This window comes from Lissotriton vulgaris, chromosome 11 (assembly GCF_964263255.1).
Source record: "Lissotriton vulgaris chromosome 11, aLisVul1.2, whole genome shotgun sequence".
Lineage (NCBI taxonomy): Eukaryota > Metazoa > Chordata > Amphibia > Caudata > Salamandridae > Lissotriton > Lissotriton vulgaris.
The window spans coordinates 445,086,908-445,111,604 of NC_141699.1; positions in this window are offsets into that span (position 1 = coordinate 445,086,908).

Consider the following 24,697-nt stretch of genomic DNA (forward strand, 5'->3'; position numbering starts at 1 on the left):
GGGACTTTAATCTGAATCTTATGGGAATCTCGTCAGGCGATGAGAATCTATATCAAATTTTAGCCTGGGATATACCACTCCAAGAGAAGCCGCAAATATCCAAACGCTCCAAGCTAGACAGGCAGATATTAGAGAGTCTCGAAACTTTCAACATCAGAGCATTAAACAGGAGATTTATTGGAGACAAACCCCCAGCGACTACAGTCCATTTAACAAGAATCAATAATATATTGGATTACACCTTTATTTCATTATCCTTATTCCATCAAATGGCCTCATTTCAGAGAGGGGAAAAAATTGACAGCGATCACTGCCCCCAAGAAATCGCTCTCAATATCTGCAAGCCTAAATTTGAGCTTTCCTCAGTACTTAAAGATTCAGTTTACACCATCAACTATAAAAGGATCAAGTGCTCGGCAGTGAACGATTAAAGCATACTAGAAAAGTCTAAGCAGCACTTTGAGGATAGAATTGGATCTAGCGAAGTCGAGAAATGGGAGAGTTTTCTAACAACTATGGCAACTTACTCTACAAGTCCTAAACTACAAGTGGGACTGATCCGCAGCAACATGAAACACTTTACAAGAGAACATAAAGAGAAGATAAGGTATATAAAAAAATTAATCTCTCAAACAATGCGACAACTTAGGGGTAAGCCAATGGATACAGTGAAATATGATCTTTTACAGGAATTAAAGGTTTCACTGAAAAAAACAAAATGGGAAAAAAACAGATCTGTGGAGGCTAACATGTGGGCAAACTACGCGCAGATACCAAACAGAAAGATGGTGCAAGATTTTGGAAAACCATAAATTCATTCATAAAACCAAGGCATGACGGAGTCTCCTCTAATATCACAGAAGAAGTATGGGCAAACAATCTTAGGAATCATTTTAATCAAGACAGAGATTTCCACTTGGAGACAGAACCTGACAACAGCAACTCAAAGTCACCGCACAGGAGGCACTGCAATCAAGAAGGCCATATATCAACCATGAATGAAGGAGTAACAATTTTACAAAAAATAATTAAGCGCCAAATCAAAAAAGGAAGAGGAAAGGGGGCGCCAGGCCCGAAAGGAATTCCGCCCATTCCTTACAAACAGGAGGAAAATGAATGAGCTGTAGCACTCAAGCCACTTTTTTGGGAAATTAAACACTTCAATAGATTGCCCGGTTCCTGGAAGGGCTCTATCATTTCTATGATTTTTAAATCTGGGGACAAGACTCTACCACAAAACTATAGATTGGTTACCCTTATGGACAATGAGGCAAAGTATTTTGCTGGGATACTTTTGGAGGAATTGCATGCCTGGGCCACAGAGTAATCCCTAATTCCGGTTAACCAGACTGTTTTTTTGTTAAATTGGTTGGTACAACTACCAATATTTTAACCATGGGCCTTCTAATTGACAAGGCCAAAACAACTAAAATGCCTATCCACTTTTTCTTTATAGAGTATAAGGCTGCTTTTGACCATATTAATCGGAACCTTTTATGGTCCAAATTGAAGAGGTGGGGGATACCAAGGCCACTATTAGACCTGCTGATTAACTTGCACACTGAGACATGGATTCAGGTAAAGCTGGGTGACGGTTCTCACCTCTCAAGACATATTCCAAGAAATTAAAGTCTCAAACAGGGTTCTGTTTTGGCTCCCACACTTTTCAACTTGTCTTTAGGTGACATTATTCCGGTTCTCAATAGCTGCAACTCTCATGCACCCAAATTAAGAGGGCTTTAATTGCCAAGTCAACCCTATGCGGATGACATAGTCCTGAATTAGCCATACAAAAGTAGGGCTGCAACACCTTGTGGATGTTACACAGAAATATTCGGATGCAAATCGATTGACAATAAATCTGGAGAAAACTCAGACAATGTCGATCAACAAGAAAAGGAAAAATTCCTACACCTGGTTTTGGAACAATATCCGTATTGAGGATACGTCAGTGTATAAACACCTAGGAGTCAAAATTGACAATGGCGGCCAGTTTGCTATTCAGAAAGCTAGTATTAGAGGTAAAGGTATTGCTTTAGCAATTTCTTTAAAAGCACTAAACAGTAAACTTAACAAGCCATCTCTCCTGCCCCTGTCACAAGTAATACAAGCCAAGCTCCTGCCAACAAGTACTTATGGGAGTGAAGTAGAGAGAGGCAGATATGCAATGATTTTGGACAATACAGTTACAGCTGCATATAGGATTATTTTTAGCCTGCCCAAACACACCTCCTCGGCTCAAATTAGGCTTGAGTTTGGTGGCCAAAAACAGCTTCTGGCAAGACAGGGGGCGTACATAACCGCTTGGGACAAAGTCCGAAAAGTCAAAAAGGGAACCTTAAACGATTATTTATGGTCGGAACTAGAGCGAAACCCAGCCCCACCATCCCCTAAGTATCTGAAAAACAGCCTGGTGAATCTCGGCTTTCAACAGCTTTGGAATACCCCTACCAACCATATAATGGTTAGAAATTGGCAAAGAAAACAAATAAACATCTCTCATGGACTGAAGATAAGGCATCTCATGCGAAATGGTCACATGGATGGATGACCCTAAACTCCTATTCCGCACAAGGAAAACAGAGCTATCTTGACTTGGGCTACTCAAAAGCTATTAAGTTGAAGTTTTTAAAGTATAGATTGGGCCTGTTACCCTGTATCTATCATTTTCCACACTGGTTTAAGGATAAGGTAGGATCCCTTTTTCGCTTATGTGGCATGGCCCCTGAGGATATGTCGCCTCTGTTGTGTTCCTGCGACAAATTGCAGGAGGAACGAAAACCCTTGCCAAAATTTCAATTCAACCAGCGAGGAATACGCTCACGAAGACAAGCAGTTCTTGCCTGCTTTGCCCCCAACGACCGCAGTTGAACTGTAGTTTTGTGAAGTTTATGAAGGTGGTGGAAAAGAAAATGTCAAAACTTGACTCTCAATTGTCTCTCGGATAACATTATAATACAAGTTATATTGCATTCTAATAATGATCATCTAAAAAAAAGCCTTTTTATGATTTCAAATGAAAAATTGAAACAGAATATATACCATTTTATGTACTCAGATGTAATTTTAATGTTTGTAGTGATATACGTTCTTGCGTGTAGACGTAATTTTAATGGTTGTATTACACTGGTTTTAATTAACTATGCAAATAAAATTACTTACTTACTATCATTTACTGGTTATTTTCTTTCCTATGGACATGTGCATAGTAAACTAACAGCAGAACTGCAGGTGAATGAATTGTCTACAGGAAGAGCATGGCACAGAAAGCAAAGGTATTGGACTTCTGCACCCAGCAGGACCTGGGTAACAATTACTCAACCCACCAAAGGTGTCCCCTTGCTCACAAAGCTTAAATAAACCAAAATGTCCACAACTTTCCTCCACATCTCTTTAAGCATGCTAATTTGGGTAAGACATTGAACTCCCACTGACAGGATTCAGTTCATCTGAAAATACTTGCAAGTTACCTGAGTTTCTTTAGGTAATTTCCCAAATATTTGTGCGTCAACTGTGGGCCAACTGTGGTGCAGTATGACACGGCCTAGTTGTTGACCAAGATCACTGTATTAGCAGCTGCTAGTAATGGAATTGTAGATTGGATGGTTATAGCGCCCGGATGCCTGTTCGGAGGTAGTTGTGCGCTCTATAAATGCGTTGTATTGTAAAGCCAAGCCTAGTGGACACTGTCCTTTCCCTCACTTACTTACCCAATGGCATTTTTTACACAATCACATCATATAGTTTGCAAATGATGCCAGTAACATGTTTTTTAACAAGACAGCATAGAATGGATTCTTTTCCCCAACACATATATTTAAATTTGAGGATCATTATCAAGAAATTAGATTTAACTATAGTGTAATATATGCAATCTAGTTATGACAGTCACCCCGAAACCAGACTGATATATGGAACGTCCAAGTGTCTATATTTCTAATTAACCTACAGCTTCATTTAGAGTGGGCGGTTAGTAACATCCATCATGAATCAGCTACTTCTGAGCCCTCCTGACACTTTCATGGTGGAGTAGTTGCTATCTTTATGACAGAGGTGCTCTGCCAGCTCTGCCACCAGAAAAAGTATGGTAGCTAGCTATAAATAGGCTGTTTTTTTCCTGTCTACGCAGTGGGTGCCTCACATGCTGGGGAGAACTCTTAGGACCTCATTATGAGGTTTTGACATGGGCAGTGCCACAAGGAATCTCACTGTGCTTCCCTACATCAAAACATCAGTCCTTTTTAGCCACGCCAACACACAATGGGCTGCCATGCACCGTTGCAGGCTCCCTTGCACCATGGTGCAAGGGTGCCTGAATTTCGGGCCTGATTAATTTTGTGCAGGAAGGCACACCTTCATGCACAAATCAATACATTCAGGTGCTTTTCTCTTTCTATGTGTGCTGTACATAGAAAAAGGAAAAACAAGGAGAAATGAAAAATGTCTCCTCATTGTGCCTCCCTAACAGCATAGATTCTGGCGCATTCCCAGGTATATGATTTCTCGTAAATCTGGGAATGCTTCAGATTCCATGGGTGTTGAGTGGAGCACCCGCAGTGTTCTACGTAAAAAGGGCACATATTTACAAGGCCGTGAAAAGCCTCGTAAAGTGGCTTTAAGTGGCCTTGTAAATATGCCTGGGCATATTGCTCCATTAGAATGTCAAAAAAGTGGTGTCAAGGACAAGTATTTCACAATTTCAGCAGACTAACTTCTTTTAAAGTAGCTTGCCTTTAAACATTTAAAAAAATGCTGGATCACCTGTCATACTGCCATGACACGGCAGGCAAGGCGATCTTGAGCAATTTCTCTGAAAGTTCTCATGCTGTGTTGTCGGCAGAAAATCTGGTGAAAATTCCTCACTAACTTTGGTGGGGACGCTGAAATAGGGCAGTCAGATTGCCATGGAATCAGTGGAAACTCCTCTACCACAGCAGTGGGGCAACCTGGCTTTGCAGTCCTCTAAATGGGCCCATGCCATGTGTCTTTTTTACTTGCATTTCATTGATGTATTATATAAGAATGTTGCTTTTTGGAGCATTATTTATGCATGAACTTGTTTCATGTGCTAGATGAGAAACAGCAGAAACACATAGGTTAACAAAGAGGACACTGCTAGGCCATTCAGAACATTTTGTGGGCGCAGAGTAGAGATACAGTGGTTGGGTCCCTCTCATACTCCTTCATTGTAGAGGACATCACCACAGCTCCCTGTTTGCCTAGTACTCCATCACTTCCCCAGCTATGCCATGAGTACGAGAGGCCATGTACATGGGCTATTATTTCCATTCTCTCAAAGTTATGGATACCGAGGTACTGGTAACCTTAGGTTTAGGGAAAATCGAGCCATTCAGAAGTTAAATACTGAGGGTGAACTAAGAAGTGATGCATGACTGTGCGAGGTGGTAGTTCATCTGGCAATGCCTCATATTAGCACTTACGTTCACCTGAAGGTAAAGTAAACATTTCATAATTCTGATAGGGCTGGCAACTGTCGTTTCAGGCCCACTTAAAATTAAGTTGTCTCTTTTTAATTTGACAATTCTGTTTTCACTGAAATGCAGCATAACTATGATTTCCCCACTTCACTATCTTTACAGTATATTTTCTACACTACCCCAAACTTAATTTTTCTAAAGCAAGATTGAATAGGGGTGTTTCTGCTATGTTGTGGAAGGACACAACAAAAAGATGGAACTGGGAAGCGCTAAGGGTCTTATTACGAGTTTAGCAGCCCCATGGACGACTGTATCAGCTATTGCGGACTGAGCGTGGTGAGTTCGGCGGTCCGACCGCCATATTGCAAGTTGGGTGGACCAGCTTTTTAAAGACCGCCGGTGACATGCCAAGGCGGCTAGCAGACCTCTGACCACTGGGTTCACGATCGGAGAAAGGCAGCCACCAAAGGGCAGTACTGGGGTGCTGCACTGCTGTGCATATTACAAGTTACCTGTTCCACAAGCGGACCATGAGTTGACCGTGTCAGTACAACCACCTGCTTCATGGTGGCAGTGATGAAGGATTTGGGTTGGGTACTCACCCCTTTCTTCTTCTCCCAGGCAGATTCCAACGTGGATCTCCTTCTCCTGATGCCCCCTTCACAGCAGGATCTTCACCCCAAGGATTTTGACCCTGTGTACAGTTATCTTCACATGAGTCCTTTTAATAGCATGTACCCATTGCCAGAACTGCCCACATATGGGCCGAACCCCAGTAATTAGTCTATAGCATTACCCCACATATATAATGCATATGTGTGCATACACGGGTAACAATATATTTGGTTATAGTACTCACCACAGCTGCAAGATGCACACCTCCACACTGCCAGCCCAGTGGTCTATTCTTAACATTAACGGTCTTTGGACCACCAGTGCTGTGGGCTACTGGCAGAGGTGGACCCGGTCCTACAGCGGTCGCCCCTAAATGTGATTCCCTCTGCACTAAAATGTTTTGCATGAGTTGGTTTAACTTGTCTTATGTCTTTTCTTTAAATAGCTTCAAACTGAGTAGAAGTTTTAAAGCAATAAATGTTTACAAAAATGATCAATACCTGAGAGGTCTGTTCATGTTCCTTTGATGTTGCAGACTAAAGGAAATTGTGGTGCAGATGACTAATATCTCACGCAACGCAGTGCAGCAAACTGTGGGGCATATTACCAAGGGCCATTATCGCCGCCTTAGCTGGACTTTTTCCCGCTAAAGCGGCAATCATTTTATCACCCTATTACCTAGCTGTCACTAACACCAGTTAGCGACAGCTAGTAGGAGATAGCGATCATCTTGGGGCCCACTTTGCATGCCAGCAATATTTATCGCTAATGACATGCAAAGTGGGCGTGCCAAGATATTAGCGACTGGAAACAGTCGCTAATATCGCTATCTCCAATTATCAACAAAGCCTTACTTTTGGAAATATTCGCGCTAAGCGCGAATATCTCCAAAAGCTAATGCCTGCCCAGAGCAGTTCTTAGCCATGTTATCCAATGGTAGGTGGATAACATGGCTAAGAGCATTGTCACGATAATGCATGAATATAGCTGATTTTTCAGCGATATTCATGTATTTCGAAGGATTTTTACCGCTTTTGAGATAAACCTTGATAATATCAAGGTATCTCAGCGGCAAAAATCATCAGAGCGCGGCAATATAATTTTAGCCGCTAACCATGCATAGCGATAATTATCGCTATTGCTTAGTAATATGCCCCTAAGTTGTTGTACTGTGTGGCACAAGAAGGAAAGAGCAGTTTTTAGCTAGCCCCAAGTATTCCTTTGCACCATAGCACAAGGTTTCTGCTTGAATCCAGCATACACTTCTAATGCAAAATACTATGCCTAGTCTTACATTAACTGTAACTAGACAAAATTCCTTTCTGTGTTATTATGCTTTGGGTTTGTGACCAATTGGTTTTACTCACAGGTTTTAAATTCCTTGTGTACAGATAAGCGATATAGGCATTTATTATTACACAACTCAAAAGTGGATTATTTCTCTCAACATTTTATTTTTATAAAGTTAAAAGCAATCATATAAAATTCATCACAGAGCATTTAATGTCCAACATATAATTTTTCGAGCATGCCCTAATCTAATACAAAAAGCAATCCTATTCTTTTTAATGCCCGAAAAAATAAATTAAAACAGTTTCATCACACATTAAAACATTTCATGTTTACAATAGCAGATATATACTATTGCGGGTAGTCCCTTGTAACTTTGTAAAAATAAAATGTTGAGAGAAATAATCCACTTTTGAGTTGTGTAATAATAAATGCATATATCGCTTATCTGTACACAAGGAATTTAAAACCTGTGAGTAAGACCAATTGGTCACAAACCCAAAGCATAATAACACAGAAAGGAATTTTGTCTAGTTACAGTTTGTTTACCCAGTCCTTTCTGGTTTTCTGGGACACTCTCTTCTTTTTAAGATAGTCTTACATTAAAACTTGTCCAGCTTTGTATGTGTGAAGTACAGTAGAGCACATATACATAGTTCAAAAAGTATGGAGAATAGAACACGTTTTCCTTCTTTGAACCTGCCTCAAGGTGGAGTCTTTTCCATCACTTTTGGTGACTTTGCATTGGTGCAAAGTGTTTTTAAATCTAGCCCTGTGGGCTTCCACTAGCTTTGAGAAAAGAAATTTCTAAGTGCAATGCAAGTTGACATGTTTAGGGGCTCTGTTTCCATAATTACCATGGCATTATTAGTAGGCGTGTTGCAATCTGGTACCCTTGTATTACCTCTTGCATGGGTAGCTGAAGAGCAGCTGCCTAGAGTACCACTATTGTAGCACCCTTCCCCTTCTCAACAAGCAAAACTAATTGTAATCCTTGGCTGACCTCCATAGGAAGCCAAACTACTAACTGAGCATTAAACAATGCTCTTATTTTTCCTAGCCCAAAACCCGCTCATGGGAAACAAATCACGTAGATGTGACAGGTAATTCTTCACTAGCGCGCGATGTACACCAATAATGAGTGCATGACGTTTCATACCAGTGGGATGTAAATATCAGCTCAGAAAAAAACGTGATTTATATGATGTGGCTCGTAAGCTGGGTTTTTGAAATATCATTTCGGCGAGGCTACTGCTTTAAAACGGCTCTGGGACATTTTGTGATTTGTTTATTGTTTTGGTTAGAGGGACAAACATAAATTAATGCCCAGTTTTTTAAGCGTTTTAGGGTTGGAGAGAATTCATATAAAAAGGAGACTACGCCCTGAATCGTTTTATTTAATTTTTGAAGAACTGTGCAATGTTTCAGTCAATTTACAGAATTAAAGTGTAAGATGTACTTTGAATAGTAAACCAAAGACTGTTCCTTAGTCAATATGTATAGTCTATTGTAGCACCTTGGGATTCCTTACCGTTTGTGAATGTTAAAAAAAAGTTTGTTTTGAAGCGGACAGTGGTCCAAAAGTCTTTGTTTAGTTGCAGCACTGTTTTCTTTAAGAAAAATGGCTGCATTTAAAAGATAAAATACTAAAAAAAGTGATTGCAGACGCCTTAGTCCACTGACCCCATTAGGCAACTATCTCTGTGATAGCAACCCATCAGAGTAAATCACAATTACAACCTACCTCATGAATGGTAATAAGGTAGGTTGGATTGCAACTCAATTCAAATCTTTAATTTGAAGCAGACCTATTACTACACAAGGTAGTTAAAAAAATATTGAGTGGGCGCATAAATACTGGTTCAAAATTGCAAGCAGTATTTTCTGACCTCATCTATCTATATCTGGCCCCAAGGATCTTGGGGCATATTACCAAGCAATAGCGATAATTATCGCTATTGCTCGGTTAGAGACAAAAATGTACCGCTGAGCTGCGGCGATTTTTATCGCAGATAAACCTTGGTATTACCAAAGTTTATCGCAAATGCGATAAAAATCGGCCGCAATGCATGAATATCGCTGAAAAGTCCGCGATATTCATGCATTACCGAGCTAATGCTCTTAGCCATGTTATCCACCTTCCATTGGATAACATGGCTAAGAACTGCTCAGGGCAGGTGTTAGCTTTTGGAGATATTCGCGCGTAGCGCGAATATCTCCATAAGTTGGTAATAGGAGATAGCGATGTTAGCGACTGTTTCCAGTGGCTAACATCTTGGCACGCCCACTTTGCATGTCATTAGTGATAAATATCACTGACATGCAAAGTGGGGCCCAAGATGGTCGCTATCTCCTACTAGATGTCACTAACTGGTGTTAGCGATAGCTAGGTAATAGAGAGATAATTTTATCTCCGCTTTCTTGGCTTTTAAAGCCAAAACAGCGGAGATAAACCCTCTTGATAATGTGCCCCTTCTTATTAAGACAAAAGAAATAGCGGGAATATTGGGAGCCATTATACTGCAAGGAAGGAGAGAAAGATAGTGAGCAGGAAGTAATTGTGAAGGATTTAAAAATATAGGAGACTAATGTGGTAGAAAACTATGAAGGATTTGGTATAGAGGAGGGTAAAAGTCGGCTAAGAGATGTAAAAGGCAACATGGCTGAAAGGAAACAACACAGATGAAGTATCTCCTTTGCAATGTTTTAGCACATCGGGTGCCAGACAGTATTTGATTGCAGTTTAAGACTCTGAACCGGTAATAGGTGAACAGTGGGAGGATAATAGGTCTAGGGGAGCTTGCCATGAGGAATGAAAACGAAGATTCTGTGAAGTAGATCCGGTTAATGGCTGTAGCTTTCGAAAGTGGAGTATCAGTAGCATCAAAGATATTTTAGTAAGGAGAGAATAGGAATATATCAGACAACATACTCTAATGCATAGTGAATACTCATCCACATTGATATATAGTCTATCAATGCCTTTAAAAGTGTAAACGTATACATATATTTATGCTCATGTAAAGTGTAAATATATTTACACTAATGTTCAACTCTTGCTCTGTGGATGCTCTTTGACAGACTAGACACACTGACCTTAAAAGAAATCCATTGGTTTCCGCTGCCTAATGGTATCATTTTGAAGATATGGAATTTTCATCTACATGTAGGTCCCCATCAGTACCCATCATATCTGGTGATCAAGACCGAGGGGCTGATTACGACTTTGGCGGTGTATGGTGGCAAGCTACCTCACCGCTCTTGCACTGCCAAAGTTGACTGCTGGCTGCCTACCAGATTAGGAGTTTCCTCCTGGTCTGGCGGCGGTTCTTTGTCATTCCCATGGCGCTGCCTTTGAAATTGGCACCACAATGGGAACACCGAAGCACGTTCCTGAACGGCATAGACTGTTTAGTCCGAGCCGTGCAGGAAATGGGCCTGCATGCATACAGGTGGGGCACACCATATGTCCCCCTGCAAGCATCCCCATGGCGTGAGGCACCAAGGGGCCCTGTAGGGCCCACTTTGTTTCCTCACCGACAGCAGTTTCTTGGCATCAACACTGCCATGAGACCGCTGGCAGTTATGAAACTCGTAATATTCTTGACGGGACTGCAGTGGCCCTGCCAAGCATATTGCGGTCTCACACCACTGTGCCACTGCGAACACCACCCTGCCAAAGTTGTACTAGGGCAGTTGGATCGCTGGTGAGGCGGTGGCTAGACCACCACAGCTGCGCCCCCATGAGTCTGGCAGTCCTCAGATCTCTAGACTTGTAATCAGGCCCTCATTTTTACCGATGTTGTGGTGGCGATAGGGGCTGCAACCTATTTACAAGGCAGCGTTAAGCCACTTAACATGGCTTTACGCTGCCTTGTACATAAGTCCCCCTTTCAGCTATGTTAGTGTGAAAGGGGTGGACAGTGGGGGTTCCACCCCAACACCCCTTCATTATGACTCAGCCCCCTATTTACCAGGGTGGCGTACATAGGAGGCAGTGCCAAAATCCTGGTCTAAAGTTGTCGAAAAAAGGAGAAATGCATTATTTCTCATCTTTTTTGCTCTTTCCATGCGGACTGCCTTGTGCAGCACACATGGAAAAAAGAAAATGCCATGGTTTGTTTATGGACAGGAACGTGTCACTTTCATGTGTAATGCATGAAGCAGCACACATGAAAGTGACAGAATGGCATTTTAGGATTGTTTATGTGCAGGAAGGGGCACCTTCCTACACATAAACAGTCCTCTCCTGCACGCAGACACCCTTGCACTATGGTGCAAGCGTGCCTGCGTTGGTGCTAAGTTGCTAAACGTAGCTCCATCGCAGGGGGAAACACAAGGTTGAACCACATTCTTGTAAATATGGTGCAGCCCTGCATTTCAAAAGTGGCAGAGAGAGGCGTTAATCCAGGAAGGTTAATGCCTCTCTCCACCACTTCGTTGTGCATATGGCCCTTAAAGTGGAACGGTCAGGTGGCAGGATTTGCATCTTATGCTGCAAAGATTTGAATTTTTTTCCTAGGTGAGAGCAGCCAGGCTGTTTCACAGCTTGCCATTAAATAACGGCCTGCTTACCACACCAATATGAAGACAATCACCTCCTAACCAGGGTGAAAACTCATCCAGCACTCTCAACGAATAATCTCTAAATCTATCTTCATCTGCAGATTTTCCTCATACATTATTCTCTGTTTAGCACTCCTTCCATCATCTCCTTATGTTTGCTTTGTTCACCCTAAGTTGGCAGGGTAAGCTCAGACGTGGGTCCCTTGCTCACTTATCCACTCGATTCAAGCTAGCCTGGCTGATAAGGGGTGTTATCCCGCAACCGGTCCCAGGATACTTGTTTCCAGTCCAGAGAAGATCTGGCTTGGCAATTCGGGCTGGATTGTTCCCATGAGGGTCAAGACTGATTTGCATATGGCTGGGTCTGAGCTGGGGTGGCTAAGTGAGCTAAATAACTATGAAGGATTCAACCCAGATCTGTGACTAAGGATGAGTGTCTGAAAACTTACTGCGCTCTGTCCATCATCTCCTCGTGTTTGTTTTGTTCGCCCAAAGTTGGCAGGGTATGCCTAGACCTAGCCATTAGTCCCTTGCTCACTTTGCCACTAAATCAAGCTAGCCTTGCTGATGAGAGGTGTTACCCTGAAACCAGTCCCAGGATACTTGTTTCCAGTCCAGGGACGAGTGCTGGACTGTTCCCATGATTCACAGGGTTATGACTGATTTGCACATGGCTGAGTCTGAACTGGGGTGGCAAAGTGAGCTAAAGACGATGATGGATTCAAACCAGAACTGTGACTGGGGGTGAGCGACTGAAAAGTTTCAGAGCTCCATCCATCGTCTACCTTTTTTTGCTTTGTTCGCCCTAAGTTGGCAGGGTATACCCAGACGTAGGACAATTGCTCACTTTGCCACTGGATTCAAGCTAGCCCAGCTGATGAGGGATGTTACCACAAAACTGGTGCCAAGATGCTTGTTTCCAGTCCAGGGAAGACCTGGCTTGGCAGTTCGGGCTGGACTGTTCCCATGAGGCACAGGGTCAAGACTGATTTGCATATGGATGAGTCTGAATTGGCATGGCAAAGTGAGCTAAAGAACGATGATGGATTCAACCCAGATCTGTGACTGAGGGTGAGTGTCTGAAAAGCTTTGCCACTCCATCCATCATCTCCTTGTGTTTCATATGTTGGTACCAGCAGTTAGGCCAGAAGAGAGAGATTAGTGGCCACCAGAGTTCATGTGCCAGTTTATGGTGCCTTGCATCATGGTGCAGGGGGCCCATTGATTACGGGCTATCCCTGCTATGCCTGAATGAAAACCAGACGGTGCGCAATAGCACTCATGTTGGACGCGCCTAGGCTGGGTTCCCAGTGGAGGGGCAGAGTCCCTCTGAAGAACATTGCTGAAGTGGGCTTCCTGATCGGCCTCTGAGCTATGGAGAACTGCCATGTGGAGCTGGGTGCTGATACTCGCTGAGTGGACCCTGGAAGCACTGTGGTGAGGAGCTAGATCCCTGGTCCATCTGACTGTGACCAGGGAGGGACCTGCAATTACTGTTGGAGACTGTGGGACGTGAAGAGACTAAGTGTGAGCAACAGAGGCTGCTTGGACAGCATGTTGTGTGAATTTATTGGGTGCAACCTGAGGAAAACCATCTGGCGACCTGACAATGCTGGAGGAGATAAGTCAACTACCAGTATTGTGGTTGGTTGGAGCCCCTGGCTGGTGTGGGCCATTCCTGATAGCTGTTGAAAATTGGAAATGAGAAGGGAGCAAAACTGGAACAGAATTATAAATAAGATCAATTTATGGAGTCAAAGCTAGACGTGCTTCAAGTAGACCATCACCGCAACCAGACAGCCTGACCAAGGGCCCACTGGTGCGGAACTACTGGTAGCAATTCAGGGCTTCTGAGTCACATTAGATGGGAAAGTAGACTTAATGGCTTTTGAGATTAGTGGCCTGGATCTAGGGAAGGTCGTGGAGTGCACAACGGCAGTTGAAGATTATGTGATACCCTGAAACAGTAAGTTAAATTGCTGAGAGCTGCAGTAGAGGGATTAAAATGTATGCCATACATGAGGAGGATCACCTAGGGGACACCAAGAGATGGTCATGGTGAAAAATGATACACTTGGGCTTCCCGGTACACACGGTGGGCACCTTGGCGGAGCCCACTGGCGGAGCTCTTGGTGAAGATGGCCCATCGAGTATTGGTGATGATGCCACACCTGGGAGCGCCCTAATTTCTAATTTAAAACATTTCTAAAGCGCAGCGTACACCTTGCGGTTTCTTGGCGCTAGGGGTTCGGCAGCTGAGGGAGAAGACCAGGGAAAAAAGATAAGATAAAATAAATTTAAGCGGGGAAGGCCTGGCTGAAGAGGAAAGTTTTCAAGTCTCTACGAAAGGAGAGATACTGGGTTGCAGAACGGAGATGGTCAGGGAGTGAGTTCCAGAAAGTTGGAGCCAGGGTGGAAAAGTTGGACCCACCCCACTTTTTACGAGTGAAGCGTGGGATCTGGAGAAGGGACTTGGAGGAAGACCGAAGGTCTCTTGTAGGAACATAAGGTTTAATTAATGAAGAGATGAAGGTGGGGGCAGTGCCCTGGCGGGCCTGAAAGACCATGCAACCGGTCTTGAAAAGGGAGCGTTGTTTTACGGGGAGCCAGTGAAGCTCCTTGAGAAGGGGGGTGGAATGATGGTAGCGTGAAAGGGCGTATACCAGCCGGGTCGCCTGGTTCTGAATAGTTTGGAGTCTACGCAGGCTGTACGCTGGGATGCCATGATAGAGAGCGTTAGCGTAGTCCAATCGCGATATCACCAGAGCGGCCATCATAATCTTTAGTGCCTGGGGGGAGAAAAAGCGGGAGACAGAGCGGATAGTTCGGAGAGTGAGGAAACAGGAGGAGACCACGGAACTGATTTGTGAGTGGAGAGTGAGCTGATTATTCATTTTGACACCCAGGGTTTTGACCGTGGTTGAGGGGGACGGTGCCGAACCGAGAGAGGGGGGTCAGAAAAGAGAGTTCCAGGGGCTGGATGAACCACCAGTGAGAACCAGCTCGGTTTTATCCGGGTTCAGCTTAAGATGGTTGTGGTTCATCCAGTCCCTGATGAATGTCATAGTAGACTGGAAGTTGGAGACCGAGAGAGAAGAAGGGGACAGATCAAAGATGAGCTGGAGGTCATCCGCGTAGTTGTAGACGGTGACCTCCAGCTGCTGGAGTGCGAAGATAAGAGGAAAGATATAAAGATTGAAAAGTAAGGGAGAGAGAGAAGAACCCTGGGGAACACCACAAGTGACAGGGAGAGGGGTGGTAGTGAAGTCGCCTAGCCGGACCGCCTGGGTGCGGTCCCTCAGAAAGGAGGAGAGCCAAACCAGAGCTGATCCCCCGATTCCGGCCACCTTGACACGGGCAAGTAAGATGGTATGGTCCACCGTGTCAAAGGTGGCGGAGAGATCAAGGAGGACCAGTGCCTGGTGTTTGTTGTCATCCATGCCCTTTCTGAGGTTGTCTAAGACTGAGACCACTGTCGTAATTGGCCCGTTCGCATTAGCGATTAGCTGAACCTACACGTTGTCCTCCTTAACTTGGCTATATATGATAAACGCCATTTTGAATGTTACGGCGGCCATCTTAGATCATGAGCGGCCTCGTGGCCGACGTGCCCTTTAGTCCGTTGTCCGTTCCACTGACCACGCTTATCTGCCCAGCAACAGGCTATTTTTAGTACTGGTCAAGCCGCACATGCGCAGCTCCCACTGACCCGTAAACTTTCAGGAATGTGCACCAAACTGACCAGCGGAGTTGTGCCCCCTCCAATGAGCTGGCAGTATTCCAAAACATGACCATATATGTCTCGAAAATGTGTCTTAACTTGTGCCGCCTATCTTTTATTGCCCCAAAACTGTATATAATATGAGGTCGCACCGATGTTCGGTGTGATACCTCTTGCATTACCGAAGGGTGCTGTTTGAGTGTACCACCACCCCATGGGGTCTTAATAAACTTGTTCTTTGCATTTTACAGTTTCCGTGCCTACAGTTCTTGAGTGTGAGTGGGTTATCCCCGGAGCGTGTAGGCCTTGGGAACCCCGAAATACTTCAATTGGCGACCACGAAGGGACTCATCGGCGACTCGGATGCCCGAAGGAGAGGTCGTGACGAAGGCTTGGAAACCCGCCATGGGCGCGCGCTGCCACGAGTGACCCGAGTCTTGGCTGCCACGGTGTTTTTTCCTTTCCTTCCGATCTGACCTTCCAGGTGGCGCCGGTCTCCGACTGAGTCTTTGAAGTGTCTGCATCGCTGCGAAAGTGCTGTTTGGCTGATTTGGCTTACAAGACCTTGGCAGTTGGAATCTGGACAGTTGGGAATTTGGTAAGCTTTGTGTTCGGTAAGGTAGTCTTCGGACGCTTACTGAAGTTCTGCGATTTGTGTTCGGTAAGGTAGTCTTCGGACGCTTACTGAAGTTCTGTGATTTGTGATCGGTGAGGTAGTCTTCGGACGCTTGCCGAGTCCTATGATCTTTGATTTGAGTTAGCTAACATTGTGAATTTGTGATCTTTGAACTTATATGTGTAGTGCACTTCACATAGGCAGGCATTTAGAGATGTTTCTCTAACTTTCTTTTTTCCTTTTGAGCGGCACAATCGTGTGGAGAACTGTAAGTGCCATTTTGTCCGGTGTCACGCTTTCGTGATACCTTTTGAACATGCCTGTTTTCAGTACACTCCGAGGAATGTGTTGTTTAGGAGAAGGTGCCTCAATTAGGTTAGCGGAATCACAGCCGGCTCCCCCAGAGGGAACTCCAAATAGGGATATGTACATAAAGTTTGGCCTTCCCCCTATTATGTACAGTAAATTATGGCATAAATACACCAAGGCCGATCCTGAGTTGCAATGGCCCCTACACGGGTCGTACGATTTGAGTAAAATACAATTTGTAGAGCAATGTATGTTTCAACGCAGGTCTAGACAAAACATGTTTGATTGCGTGCGAATGTGGGAGAAAGCGGCGCGTGAGCGAATGAAGGCTTTACAGCTTGAGGAAAAGGAGGCTCAGGAGAAGAAAGAAAGGGAGGAACGGGAACGTAATTTGCAAACGACTGGTCAATTTCCTATTCGCCGACCGCTTTATCCTGTCCTTAATAATGAAATTGATGATTTTTCTTTGTTAGATCGGTCACCGCCTCCGTACGTTACGCCGACGGCTCCAGCTGTGGATTCTGATGATGGCGGACAGGATAAGTCGGGCAAGAAGGGTGTATCTGCTCTCAGGTTTACTGCGGAGAGGTCCTCTCATCTACGTAGTTGGGCTCGTAAAGTGAATCCGGCCTGGCGGGGAGCCAGCCCCACATTTGCCTCAATATGGGCACTGAGTGCCGCGGTGACGTGGCGTTCCATCACCTTGCCCAGAAAGGGCAGCAGGGAGATGGGGCGATAGTTAGCCGAGATGGAAGGGTCCGCGCCAGGTTTCTTCAAGATGGGCACTATGGTGGCTGCCTTTAGCGCAGGGGTCACTACACCCTGAGCCAGGGAGCTGTTGAGGAAGGCGATGGGGGGTTCAGGGCAGCCAGAGTAAATTTGCTGCAAGATGCGTGCCGGGCAGACGTCCGCCGGAGACCCCGACTTCACTTTGGGGAGTATCTCCAGGAAAGATTCCTGAGTGAGGGGGGGAATGAAAGTGAGAAGATTTTGAACGGTGGGGGGGGAGGGGGGGATCGACAAAAGCAGACGAGGGTGGTGGGATATTAGTCTTGATGATTGCAATTTTGTCCAAAAAATAGTTGTTGAGTTGATCACAGAGAAGCTGGGAGGGAGGGATTTGGGGGGAGGTTCGGTCTGAGAATGCCAGGTCATTCACTATACCAAAGATTTCCCTGGGTTTATTGTCGGCGGACGTTATTTTTGTTGAGAAGTAAGTGGTTTTTGCAGCAAGGATTGCTGATTTGTATTTGGCCAATGATGTGAGAAAATGGGTTTTTGACAGGGGACTGTAATTTTTCCTCCAATGCCTCTCTGCCCGTCGGGCGCTCAGTTTAAGATCTTTTAGGTGGTCGTTAAACCATCTGTTGGAATCCTTAAGTCGACGGATGGAAATGCGACGCAGGGGAGCCACTGAGTCGCAACCTCCAGCCAGCCAGGTGTTAATGGCCTTGGCTTGAGAGGCAGATGACAAGCCAGAAAGGGTAGGAATGGAGTTGCGAAGCAGGGAGGTCAAGGAGGGGAAATCCAGTCTGTTCCAATTCCGCGCCCAGGTGTTTTTGGCATGCGGAGTTTTGGATAGCGGGTTACAGAGAATGGAGAAAGAGATGAGGGCATGGTCAGACCATGGGCACGGAGAGACAGCCACCGAGGCCATTGCGAGGTTGAGGGACCAGACCTGGTCAAGTGTGTGCCCATGGGAGTGAGTGGGGACAGTTATATGTGGCACAAAGTTGAGGGATGATAGGGATTCTGTGAATTCTTTTGAGGCTGAGCACTCGTGTGGGTCTGAGGGCCAGTAATTGAAATCCCCTAGCACCAGGACCGAGGAGTAGTTGACCACCAAGTTGGCCAGCAAGTCTTGAAAAGCAGGTAGAAATGAAGGCGAGGGCTGGGGAGGGCGGTACATTACGAGGCAAGTGATGGGGGGGGGGAGATGAAAGGGAGCGGACTACCAGGAAGTCAGCAGGGGGCATGGGGGGAAAGGGAAGTGATTGAAAATTCAATTCCGACCGAGCGATTAGGGCGACCCCACCACCAGCCCTGCCTGCCGGACGGTCGGCGCGCAGGGCCACGTAGGAAGGAGGTAGGGTAGCCAGGAGAGCGGGGAGGGAAGAATCACAGTACCAGGTTTCGGTCAGGAGCAGTAGGTCCGGCTTCTCTGAGTCGAGTAGGACAAACAGCTCATGGTGGTGCTTGACTTCTGACCTGGTGTTGAGTAGGATAACAGACAGTGCTGGAGTGATGGGGTGAGGGTCGGGAAGGGGGGGGCAGGGTGACGGGGCAACACGTGGCGAGGAGTGAGGTGGTGTGGGGGAAGAAGAAGCAAGGCCTAGTGAGGAGACGAGTCTGCGGACGGAATCCGGGAGTGGCCAGTGGCCTTGGAGGGCGGCAAGTTCCTTGGAAGAATAAGACAAACTTTTGGCATGGAGTCGTGCCCCTAGCCCCGTCCGGCCGCGGACGGGCGCAGACGGGCTTGCCTTAGGCGCGCCTTCGGCGCGCAAACGGCGCTCCCGCTGCGCTCGTCCGCTGCGCGTTCTAAAGTGGCACATTGATGTAGGTGGCCTCAAGGGCGGGAAGGGGGCGTGGCCTGAAGGTGGGCGTGGCCAGCCAGTAAGAGGGGGTCACGTGAGCGATTGATCCGCTACACGGAGCCCTCGAGGTGCAAGATGCAAGTAGCAGCAGGTAAGGGTTAAAACAAAGTAATCACAATTTTTAAAATGCGCGTCTCCCGGCTTTCCGCCTCAGGAGATATGAACCCAGTGAGCGCTCGTGAACTGGCGCTTAAGAAGGGCGGGAAGGGGGCGTGGCCTGAAGGTGGGCGTGGCCAGCCGGTAGGAGGGGGTCACGTGAGCGATTGATCCGCTACACGGAGCCCTCGAGGTGCAAGATGCAAGTAGCAGCCCTATGGGCCATGATAGCCCATCTTTTTAAATACCACAACCACAAGGCTATTCTTCATCATGTGCACACAGGCAGCCCCCCCCCCCCCCTCAGATATGAAGATAAGGAAATATTCATCTTTACCAATTACACTTGCAGGGTCCAGAAATGCACAATAACTTTCCACTTTCCATTTCTAAAAAGAAAACTGAAAGACCACAACATCAAATATAGCCTGTTGTTCCCCACCAAACTGTGCATTCAATATAATGGCCACGTTCATTTTTATAAGTGCCCGAAAGATGTACAGGACTGGCTAGACACCCTAAGGCAGAAGAACTCTGCTGGTATTTCTGGTAGACAAGAGTCTTGTGCAGGCCTAGTGCGGTGCTCTGGCCAGAACAGGAAAATGCCACTGGGGACTTTGGAGAGATTGGGGGCTTCTACTACAGATTGCATTCTTCTTTGCCCAAAAGGCACTCTGAGATCAGAGGTGTCTCATTCGATAGAACACAGTGATTTATCACAGATCAGACCGGTGTCTGACACACTAAATGACAGTGTGGATGCTAGCTAAGCTCTACAGATTTTTAGGGGGCACCAGGTCTGGTGCCATAGGGCTTCGGCATGGATATTTGTCCCTGGACTGGTGAAATCAGGGCTGAGCACTTTACTGCACTGATATGGCCATAATGTAACAACAACGCCAGATTGGTCAAGATGACCCTGGGGGGACTGGTGGCCCGATCAAAAGCCTGTAACTTTAAACCCCTGTATGCATGACAGACTTTTAGTTTTATTGTCCCATTAATGTTTATTTGATGGTCGGCGAGGGTTGTCAGTGTGCATTCAGGGGCTTGCCTTGATGCAAATGGTTAGTAAATACATGATGGGTATGTCACTGTACTGCTTTGGAGTGGAGCTGGTGGAGAGCCCATCCTCTTGCGGCCTGCTGAGGACCTGCTTTGGTTTCACGGTTTGGGGCGTACGTGGCTCCTTGGTCTGGATCACACCTAGTTACTGTTCAAGTTGAGGAGGGGGGGGGGAGGAGGAGGTAGGTAGGGTGGTGACCGGTACTCTTATGGCCGATAGTTGAGCTGGACTGAGTTTTGCATGTTATTCCTGGGGTTGGGTGGATGTAGACATGTTGACGTGTTTTGATGTTGGCTTTAGTTTAGGGGAAGTGCTCTCTTTGCTCGGGAACTTTTGCATACTACTAGCACAGCTGCCGTCCAGTGGGAGGGCCTCAAAGAATAATGTACATGGTCATGCAGGTTCCGGAAAGCGAATGTAAATCCCTCATGTGGAATGTTTGGGGACTGAACAGCCCTAAGTAGCGCAACAGAATACACATCTTAAATGCTTGCGAATGTTGATTGCGTTCCTACAGAAAACACATTTATAGGGTGATTGTATTGTCACATTGCAACCAGGCCTGGGTGTAGTTTGAGGAGTTTTGCTACTCAGAACTCTGCCAACTGATAAAAAACTGTTGAATTCTGTAAGTGGGGAAGTGCAGTGTGAGCTGCCCTTCGCGCTGGTCTTCCTATCGCTCAGGTACAAAGTCTACCGGAGCTACAGCTCGCGCTCGCAAACTTACTGTTCATGAGCAAGAGCAGGGAAAAAACTCCACTGCACTATGCAAAGTGGAGTTTTCTGACTCCACAAGCTCCGCGAAGCGTGGATCGCTGAAAACTCTGCAAACTCCGCGAACGGAGCAGAGTTCACTGCCCAGGCCTAACTGTGATGGAAGTGGAGACTGAATGTTCATGCCACCTCACATTTTGGTTTTGCAAGAGGGACCCTTAAATGGGTGGCCCGAATGTCCCTTTTCAGAAGCTACAGGTGTGTGCGGACCTAGGAGGGAGGCATGTTGCTCTGCATGGCACTGTAGAAACTTACGAACTTGGCTTGGTTAATGTTTATGCTACCAATATAGATGATGGGGCATTTTTGGGGGGAATTGCCGGCCGAGGCACAGGGATTTCTGCCTGCTAAGTTGATTTTGTCCAGGAGGTGCAACTGTGTGCTAGATCGAAAACTGGACAGGTTCCCCCCGCAGCAGGGTACTAAGCCTAATATGACTACAACCCAAAAGCAGAAGGTGGAGGACCTCACTGACCTGGTCAACTAGGGGATGATCGCAGAGTTCTGACTGACTACTTCACCCAGAACTGGGAGAGCACCCATCACAGAGCTCTGTAGTAGGATGCAACAAACGTGGTGCTCGGGGGAGTAGGTATCACAACCACCACAGGCATCTGAAAAAGCTAAAATGGGACCTGAAATTGCAGAAGGAAAATGTGATATACTTGGCGAGAACAATGCCACTGAATCAGGCAGTGTAGGGGTAAATGAAAAAAGAGGTCTACTTCTCATAGGAGTGGCTGGTAAAGCATGTGCAGCTCTATTACAGACTCTGACTGCACGTAGAGGGGGACAGAGTGCGTCAGTTTTTGACCAGGACAATAAAGCAAGAACAACACACTGAACCCTTGTTAACGATTATGGACCATGTGGGAAGAGAGGTACATGCACAACAGGCCATTAATGAGATGCTGACAAGACTCCTCTGGAGGTTCATACGTCAACCAGTGAGGCCCCAAAACATTTCGTGATAGCATACCTGAAATCATTGCATATGATTCGAATGGAGGGATCTGCACTGGTCAAATTAGAGGGCCCTTTAACAAAGCAAGAGACATTACAGGCCATGCAATCCCTCAAGATGGCTACGGTCTTGGGTAGGAATGGACAGCCTGTCAAACTCTATAAATAATTCCCAGAGACTATGGCAAATACAAAGCTACTGGTGTAATAGGAATCTCAATTGAGGGGAGAGCTCCCAGCTTCCATGAGAGATGCTCTTTTTGTGCAGATACCTAAACCATGGAAGGAACCGTTAGACGCAGCCTCCAACAACCCCCTGTCTTATTTAAATACAGATCGAAAATTTATTGGGCAAATATTGACAAAATGTTGGTACCGCTACCTCCGGCAACTGGTCTATCAGTTAGGGTTTATCCCACCTAGAAACGCTCTTTGCAGCTTGCAGAGTCTGTCACACATGCTTCAGTTGCCCATTCTGACCTGTTCAAGTATTTCCTTGATGTCCTGAGTATAGAGAAGGGATTTGATTCTGTAAAATAGGAATATATGTGCAAGTGTTAGAGGGGGGGGTTGGTCCCAGATTTGTCACCTGGATAAAGCTCCTATACACAGAGCCACTGGCACAGTGGTGAGTGGATTGCCTCCTGTCGGTGGTTATCTCGCTACAACCGGATACCTGATATGGGTGCTTGCATCCCCTTTTCCTTTTTGCCCTGGTGATGGAAAAGGTGGCATGCAGGTTGCAACAGGTATTACATGGCTGGGGAGACAGGTGGTAGAGACGACCGGTGTGTGTCGTTATGTGGAGATGACTGCATGGTTTATTTGCGTCAGCTGAACATATCGGCTCTGATCCTCGTGAATGTGATGAGGACATTTGGGGAGCTCTCTGCACTGCATGTGAATCAACTGTAGTTTGCATTGTTTCCTGTGGGTCCGTTGATGGGGGTGGAGGTCGCATGGCTCCCTGAGTCTGGTTTGTCCTGGAAAATGGAGAGTGCGATATACCTCGGCATGTACATATCACACGGAGTACAGCAGTGTCATACTTTAAACCTAGGACATGCAATAGCAAATCTCTGCCCATCCAGTACATTTTGGTATACTCTGAGGCATTTCCATGATGGGGAAGATATCCCTAATTAAATCGGTTTTGCTCCCCCATTGTTTTTATATACTGCAGGGAACCATATATGAGATTCCCTGGAGTATCTTTTGTGAGCTGGCTATGCTCCTGGTGGAATTACTGTAGGCGGGGCGGTGATGCAGGGAGGTGCTTGCCAATCTAAAAAAGGACTGGGACACAGGTGGGATGGAGGTGCCTGACCACGAAATGTACTACTTTGCATCAAAGCTGCAGCACACTGTCTATTGGTTCGATGAAGAACCCAACTGGGAGACCTTTCTGCTGCTTGGCACATAAGAGGTCACTGGTCTGGGAGCCCTACTGTTGCATGGCAACAGAACACCTGGGACATTGCCACATGTAATTAGATTGGTGTGCAGAATCTGGGAACAAGGAACGTGAGAGGTGCTCCATAAGGCGCCTTATGCTCTGGAGCTAGAGATCTGGAAGGTCTGGCATTTTGAGCAAATAGCACAGAGCCATAGGCTGCTGGCAGGGAGAGGGTTAGAGACGTTTGGCCTGCGGAGGCTTCAGTTCCTTTAGTATGCCAAAATTTAGGTCAAAACGGGGAGTGATCCTGTTATGGACCTTGTGGGCTGGGATCAATTAATTGTTATTGAAAGTGAGGGTTCCCTTTATACCATCAATCTTGTTTTTTTAATGCAAATATACACTATACAATTGTATCTCTTATTGTCACTAATGACCTATATACATTTATACCATCTTATCCTTGAGCGTACAGCTACCACATGTATAATGTTCAAATCAGTTTGTGCAACCAGTGTATGCCACGGAATAGAGAGAGGACATGACATTCACAAGTTATGTATATTATCTGATGTCATTTTTGTAAACTTTAAAAACCAACACTCAGTTAAGGTTATTGGGGTTCTTTATAATAAATGAGAAATTTAGACACTTCTAGGTAAATGAGAAACAAAGATGTTTTTTTAAATGATGGGAGAATTACACTAGTGGCCTGAACAAGCAATACTACTAGCCCTGAAGAAGAACTTCATTAGAAAAAGCATTCTCTGGCCCTACAAGAAGGTCATAACGCATCAGCGTACACAACTGAGTGGCCAGGACTCTTCCAAACTATAGAAACAGAGTACATCTTATAATAGGCCAAGAGTGTTTTAAGACTTCAGTGGCCTGTGGAAAGATCTCTGACCACAAAAAGGGCCTCTCATTACCTTTTGGACTTTATATATTAAGAGCTAAAATATGGCCCCAAATATCTAGAATAGGTATACATTAGACGGTTACACTGTAGGCCACTTTTCTTCACAAACACATATGCCCTATGATTAAATGTGTTAAACACAGAAACATTTTAAAAGTCTTGTCAATAACTTTACACTTTGTGAATATATGCTTTTCATATTGTTTTGCATTGTTAAGCATTCATAGAAAGTATATATTATTTGTTAGTAGCAAGCAACTGTTGATGTTTTGAAGTTTATAAAAATGACATCAGACGATAAACATAACTTGTAAACATCAAGTCTTGTCGCGAT